Raw genomic sequence first — 8,276 nt, forward strand, 5'->3', positions numbered from 1 at the left:
TTCGAAATTCGATATCTTTTCAAAACCTCTGGTAAGGTATGCTTGTTTTTTGTCTATGAGCATGTAATTATATTATAAGTTAAAATTTGGAATATCTTGGGAATCTATCAGTAGGTAAGGTACGTTGCGTATGTCCTTAAGGTCCATTTAAATCATTAAAATCTTTATTTTTGTTACTTCGGGATTCTTGCATTTATTATAAACGTGCCATATGGGAATAATTTTCAGCAACACAGTACATATAATGAGAACAATTGGTAAAAAAAAAAGTATACGAGAGATTTTCTAAATATTCATATATGTATTGTATTGTATGTTACATTTAAAAAAAAAAACATGATGTTACCATACAAAAAGTTCAATCATCATAAACAATTGTATGATTACTGACAATAAAGAAAGGGACTTGTGTACAGCGTTTTTTTTTTTTTTGCATTCTATGGTTGCTATAAAGACCTTCCTGAAAAAAAAAATGCGTCGTATATTGACTATCGTATACCAATTGTAAGGTCTATGTGTCAGATTACCGTATAGCGGATTTTTTTGGCAGGTGTTAAATTTGGTGTTTTGCCTGCTCAAAGTTATGCCATTGATTTTGGCAGAATTTATTTTAGCGGAAACAGCTTTTCAGCTCTTTGCAGACGAACACTAAGATGAGTACTATTTTAGCGATAAAAATTTTAGCGGACTACCATCAAACGCCAAAAAGAGCCCCAACCAAAATAACCTGCTTTACGGTAATTTGACCAGGACCATTCAGTTAACCTAGCCCCAAGACCATAAACTGAGAATATACTTTAGTCAAAATTTCAATTCAATATAACTTTTGAAATAATTTTGATAAATATTTAAATTTTTTACCGTATGTTTTAATTTGAAATATTATACAATCCTGCAAATTTTGGATGAATTATATAATATAAATGACAAGCTATTCAAAATCAAAATTTTGACTTAAGTCTGTTTTAGTTTATGGTCTCCATGCCTGGTCTGTAAATAGGGCTAAAGGCAGGTTTGGCTAGTCAAGAGGGAAAGGTAACTCCTACAAAATGCAAGCATTGCTACCTCTGGTGTTTGTGACTCAAGGACATGTTCTGCAAATTACCAAATTTTAAACCAACAGGCTACTTACAAAAAAGCAGATGTCACAGGACTTTCAACATACTCTTTTATATCAGTCTTTTTTGTAAATTCTATGGTAGCTTGAAAAAATTTGCTTGCAAAAGCACCCTGTCATTCAGTCGTGTCATCACTATCACAAACATGCATTTCATATCAATTTTAGGTCGAAGTTTCAAGGAACATTCAGTATACCTGTTAAGTAACTACAGCTCAATGTGGGTGTTGCTATTCAAGAGGAAAAGCTTACTCTTACAAAATGCAAAATTCACACTTTGCAAATAACAGGGGTAAATGAACATTTTAAATGTAAAAACTTAGTTTATATGTTTAGAAAAAAATATGAGTCTGTCATTGATTTAGTAAAGATTATTCACCACTTCATCATAAATTATGTCATCATACCGTATATGCGGGTTTTCTTGGCGGGTGTAAAATTTGGCGTTTTGCCTGTTCAAAGGTATGCCATTAATTTTGGCGTTATTCATTTTAGCGGACACAGGGTTTCGGCTCTTTGCAGATAAACACTAAGAAGTGAACTTACTAAATTAGCGATTAAAATTTTAGCGGGCTACCATCCAAACGCCAAAATTAGCCCCCCACTAAAATATCCTGCTTTACGGTATTATGGACAATGGTCTGTCAATTTAATTTCAAGAATCAACTAAAAAAGTAACAAAAGCAGATGTGTCTGTCGAGACTGTAGCTCTACTGGTTTGTACTTATAACAAAAGATGAGAAAAGAAGCCATTGCCATCAGACCAAAACTGTAGAAGGAGAAGTGTTTTAAAGGAATTTCACAGACATTTCTATTTTTAGTAACGATGGCAACACTGTTCATCGAAATCAAAAAGCGATGCACTATTTTATGTATCTTAGTGTAGTCTACTTGTGTGCCAAGTAATATTGAAATAAGTCCAAAACTGTGGAAGGAGTAACGTTTTGAAGGAATTTCACAGAAAATTCTATTTTTGGTAACCATGGCAACACTGATCATCGAAGTCAAACACTATTTTATGTATCTTAGTATAGTCTAGTTGTTTGCCAAGTTATATAGAAATCAGATCAAAACTGTAGGAGCAGTAGCATTTTAATGGAATTTCACAGAAAATTCTATCTTTAGTAACCATGGCAACACTGTACATCGAAATCAAAAACCAATGCACTATTATATGTATCTTAATGTAGTTTACTTGTGTGCTAAGTAATATTGAAATTAGACCAAAGCTGTAGGAAGAATTGTTTACAGACAGACAGACAGACAGACGGCTAGACAGACGAACGGACGACTGATGCATTACTATCGCTTAAGTCTCTGACCAGCAGAGCTAAAAAATCAGTTTTCATATTTATGATAAAACCATAGCATGCCTTCAGTCTATGGTAGAGTAGTCCTGGAGCGGTCCCAGAGCAGTCTCTGGTACTGCTTTCTGGGATGCTTGGGTGACAGAGGGGATCTGGTTTAGTACTGTTTGATCAATAACATACAGATTGATCGATCGATAACGTCCATCAAGAATTTTTCACTCATATGGAGATGCCACTTCTTGCCAATGGAGAGCTGCAATTTTTGTTCTATTCTCAGGGCACATAGGGCCATTGAGCAGTGAGGGATCTTTTTCATGCCAGTACGTTATGGGACAGGACCTCTGTTTATACTGTCTCATCCGAAGGACCAGTCTCCATGTCCCACAGTGAGATTGGAGCCAGTGACGTAAGGATCAACTCCTTACTTCTTGTTTCTAGAGCAAATGTTCTAACCACTGCGCCACGCCCGGTGACAATATCATACAGAAAACTCAATGTTGTTATTTGTACATGGATTTCCATCATTCCACTTACCAGTCATATCATCCGTGTATCCTACCACAAACCTTTTTTTATATTCATGATTATCATTCTTTTAAGAAACTGAATAGGGCAAAAAAAGTAAACTTTAATATGTAAAAGCTTTGAGAAGATGTCAAGTGCAAAGATGGGCATTTATACAAACCATATATTAAGTTTGTTTGCTAGAGAAAGAAGACCATAAAAATTTCAACTTTTTCCTAAATATTTAATGCCCCTAAAGTAAGTATAATTTTTACAAGATGTGTTTTTCACACACAGACGTTACACAAAAATGTCAATAAAATTAACTACTTTAAAGCTGAAGAAATTCATTATTGACACACAGGAATTTCTATACTTTGACTCAGTGACTCGGGTAGCCCAAAAAATACAGGCAAAAATCACTTCAGCATTTGTAATGCTTAAAATATTTAGTAGTCCCAACCTTTAACTTCCATCATTCTCATGGTAAGCAATGCTTTGAAAATTATTTTACGATCTTCACAGTTTAAGTAATTGAACTGCTTTGTGTAAAATAATATTGGTTCTTCATCCTTTGTTGGATCAAATTTCACAGATCCAGATTTGTTTCCTCTTCTAATTTTTTCAAAGCTCTTGGGTTTGATTTTCAAGAAAGTAAATGATACCTGCAAAATAAATTTGACAATTAACCATTTAACCATATAAGTAATATGATAAATTTCTAATTACAATAAACTGCATTTTTAACAGCTGTTTTAATTAATAAATAAATGAATTTCACACAAATGTAAATATCTTCTCTCCAAATATGGTCGGGAAAGAATTTTACAGATGTGTACTATGGCCTTGACCTTTGACCTAGAAACTTGGTTCAGGGTCTCTGTACACCAATACCCCTAAGTGTTCTGAGAAGTACATGTACATGTGATGAGTCAGACTGCAAGGGAATGAAATATACTTTTTACAAACAGATTGTCTTTACCCTTGACCAAAGACCTAGATTCTTTGTTGAAGGTTACTGCAGATCCTCTACCCAAAGCATCCATTGGGTAAAATAATAATCAGAATGCTGTAAGTGGGTAGAAAATATGATTTGGTCAAGGGATAATTAAATTGATGACAGTGAGGCACGAATTACAGTCTCCAATATTTTCATCAGCAGTGGTTAGAGAAGTCTGCTCAAGAGTCGCGAAGTAAAGTGTCTTAATTCTTACAACGCAGGTTCCAATCCCACTGTGGGACACAAAGACTGGTCCTTTGGATAAGACCATATAAACTAAGGCCAAATGTCACTGTGGGTGCTTGCACAAAAAAGATCCCTCCCTGCATAATGGACCCTAGTGCTGAGTATAGAAAAAAAATTGCACCACTCCACCAGCAAGTGGTGGCATCTCTATTTCTCGTGAAAAATTCTCGAGAGGGATGTTAAACAACATCCAAAAAAAAAAAAAAAATAATTTACAAAGTCTTCATGATCATCTTAAGTTAGCGATCAACCAACAAAAACAAGACTGTTACCATATACAGTAAAACTCAGTTATAGCGAAGTCCTGGGGACCTGTGAATTTAATTCGCTATATCCGTAATTTGTTATATCCGTATAACGAATTCGTAAAGCATACATAGCGAATTCGCAATACGCAGGTTTTCCTTCAAGTATTACTACCAAATATGTTTAAAAAGCAAATATTACAAAATATACCTTCGATAACCAAGGTTTTATTATGAATTGAATTTTATAAACAAATGCTAAAAGAAAAAAAAAAGTCAATTCAATTCATCAAATTTTGATATCTTTGAAAGTTTGTTATAAAAGATGTAAATTTCATTATATTTTACCTTGACGGGACTCAAAATCAGTTCGCTATATCCGTAAATTCGTTATATTAGAGTTCGTTATAACCGTAAAATTTTACAAAGATTTGTTAAGAATTTTGCCGGGGACCCAGAAAAACTTCACTACATGTATATCCATGAATTCGCTATATCCGTGTTCGTACTGTATTACTGTAGTTTTCAGGGTACTGTAAAATTGTCTCAGATTTTAAAAATATCACTAACAGTTTTCACTTACTTTTGTCTTCTGTAAGACCATTCCAAGAATGCCTCTGTGTAAAACAGAACTTTCAAAATAAGCTAGCAGGTCTCCAACATACGGGGCATATACATTCGATGACAGACCACAGGTTGAGCTTGTACTAGAACATGCCTCCTCATTAATAGTTTCTAACTGTGATGATGCAGTGCGTAATTTTTTCCTTGCTGGTGAAAAATCTGTGCCTTCTTTAGGATTTAAAGATTATCTTCCTCATCTATAATCTAATATAAATATTTTAAAAAATTCTATCATGCTAAAAAAAAGTTTTAACAGAAAATATTTTTTATAAATTATATATTTTTTTTATATTCCAAAAAATAAGATTTTCATTTATTCTCCGAAAACATACTTATGTTACTAATTTCATCAAACTACTATTAGTTAACTAATCAGAATAATGAAACTAATTAGATCATCATGATCATGGTGAACATTAAGTATACAGTGTCCAGTAAATTAACAAACAAGAGGCCCATCCAAGGACCTAAATGTTCACCTGAGTATATTATACAACCCTAGAATTGGCAAAGTGGATCCAGAGGAGAAAAGCATGAAAATTTGAAAAGTGTCTGAAGATGACAATAATGATGAAGACAACAGGTAATGGATAAACTGAGCAGAAAATATTACTTTAATATTAGCCTTTAGTTTAAAAAGAGATAAATCTCCTGCTCGATCATAATCCATCATAATGAATACATATCTATGATTTTAGATTTTCCATCTTACCTTGCAAACACTTAGTATTTCACTTGGATCATCACATTTAGTGACAAGAAGATCAGCTCTTGAAGATAATATTTCTTGTCCAAATATTGTGGCATGTCCCTTTGGTATATATGAATATGCCCTACAATACAAATATTTGTTTACAATATTTAAAAAAAAGCACAAATATTTCTATTCATAAATTTTTTTCTCTGTGATAACCATGATAACTCTTTGAAAGTTAGCAGGGCTGATTTCTAGATAATTCTACCAGAATGTAAATTAGGCAGGTCAATAGGTCAGGAGGAAGGAGGCCTAATATGCATGCAAATCTCATGTGCATCTGTGTCAGTGTGATGCTAAGGAGGCCAAATAGGCATGTAAATCTTATGTGGCTGCCTTTTTGTTTGATGTCAGTGGATGAGGACTATTGAAATTGGCATTGGAATCCTCGTGTATTTGTAATCTATGTCTACACTTTTAAAGTCTAAATCTACAATTTTACTTCACAATAAAATGGAAATATAAGAAATCACTGTCTACTTAGTATAGTTAAGTATGCCAGAGATATCAACGGTAGTGGGAAACATGGGATAATTGATGTAATCTGGCTATGCCCCTTGTGACTTTTCTGCCATTGCTATGTTAGAAAATGTTAATATAGGCTTCTTATATGTACATGTATACTTACTTGACTTTAAATTCAAACAAATTTAGAAATTTTTCAAAGAGAGCTCGATAATCAATTTCATATGGCAAATGGCTCTCTCTTTTTTGGGCCTGATGTATTTGCTGCATGGCGTCGAACAGAAAATATCCAAACTCTTCACAGTTCCTATTTAACCTAAAAAATGAAAACAAAACAAAGTGTTAAATTCCATTGCAGAAATAACCTGATAACAAGGGCATCTGCATTTACAAAGGCCAAAAAATAAAAGTCTTGTTTCCTGCTACTCAACCTACCCTATTTTTTGCATCCTACGGTACCCTAAAGTTTTTTTTAGCTTTGGAAAAAAAAAATCTGGAATTTCAGTAACTTCATGTTCCAAAACTGAAAAAAATATATTATATTCACGTGGTATTTTATAAATGTTTTAAATATATGGACTTTCATAAAATACCACTTGAGTTATGCATCAAAAGACACAATTTAATTCATAAAGAAAATATTGATCTATGACATGTTTAATTTGGTTTTGTTTCAGTTCATATCCAGAATAAATTAAAATTAAAAAATAATAAATTTTCCTACCTATCCTATTTTTTTCAGACTGGTAGCAAGAAAACAAGACTATTAGTTGTCTTTTTTTGGCCAGACTCTGCAATGCACCGTTACAATTGCACTCTTCTTGCATACAATACTAACAGTAATACCCGCAGGAATTACAGTAAGTGTAATATTCTTTTTTTGCTATTGTGTCGGCTAATGTGAAGTCAATGATTTTGTAACTGTGTTACTTTAAAGCACCAAATTGTGGGTATGTACTCTTACTTTGAAAAATGGAAATCAAACCCTGGACCCCTGCCTTCCCAGTCATATAGCTCTACCAACTGAGCTATCCAGGCCAATATTCACAGCCCAAACCATTACACATTTAAGTTGGTCCTTTTGAATAAAATGTGAACAAGCGTACATGCAGGTCTGTCTTATTTAGTTGATGAATTAAATTACCCTGCTATTCTTGAAGTGCTTTGAAAACCCAGCCTCCAATTTAAATATTATAAAAACTTACAACTTAAGCTCTTTGATTGTGAACTTTTGAAACCATTCCTGGACTCACTGCTTGTAAGATGTTGACTCATTATACGGTATCTCCTCCAATGAATTGAAATCAACACACGGCAGACTGCATATTTTAACAAGTTCATCAATTCTAGTTATTTAAGTGTCTCTTAAATTACATAATGACCATTCTGTTCGTACCAGTTCAAATGGGTTTGTCAATACCTTTCTAATGCCAAGTTTATCTACCAAACCAGTAGACCAAGAACTCGTGTTACATGGAATGTCATTTTCGTCCGAGCTTCCATGCGAACTGGAATGAGAAAAATGTCTACTTGCTGGGGAATCATTCCTTCTCATTTCACTTGGAGGAGAGGTAACTTCTTTCTCCATTTTATCATTACATTAGTTTTCTTTTCAGACTTTTTTTTGTTTTTTTTTTTCCCTTTTTCCCTCGTGCTAGTTTCACTTTCAGTTCGGATGAAGTTATCTGACTAACTCGTACGGTAACATATTCGTGTGTAGTGACTTTATAAAAGATCCATTATCTCAGTTTATTATATATTCATAAAAGTTATCTGGATTCTTTTTACAGGAAATTTACCGACCACAGTTCTCAACATAAGATATTAAGAAAATAAAAATAAAATTGTAATTAAATCACGGGCTTAATTAAAAAAGGGAATCTTTTCTCTGTAGATTCAGGTCTCAACGGGGAGTATGGTCTAAGTATCTGACTACATTGTAGATATATATTCAAAGCGCTTTTACTAGATTATTAAGATGGAAAGATATTGTATTTTTTTTTCAATTGAG

At 33.3% G+C, this 8,276-nt stretch overlaps 1 pseudogene; it reads right to left on the reverse strand.

Moving 5' to 3' along the window:
- Positions 1–3,089: 3,089 nt before the first annotated feature.
- Positions 3,090–7,881, reverse strand: LOC134234723 (uncharacterized; annotated as a pseudogene).
- Between the last annotated feature and the right edge of the window lie 395 nt (positions 7,882–8,276).

The sequence above is a fragment of the Saccostrea cucullata genome, unplaced genomic scaffold (genome assembly GCF_032062105.1).
Source record: "Saccostrea cucullata isolate Sc308-1 unplaced genomic scaffold, CSIRO_AGI_Scuc_v1 ctg3674, whole genome shotgun sequence".
In the NCBI taxonomy this organism is placed as follows: domain Eukaryota; kingdom Metazoa; phylum Mollusca; class Bivalvia; order Ostreida; family Ostreidae; genus Saccostrea; species Saccostrea cuccullata.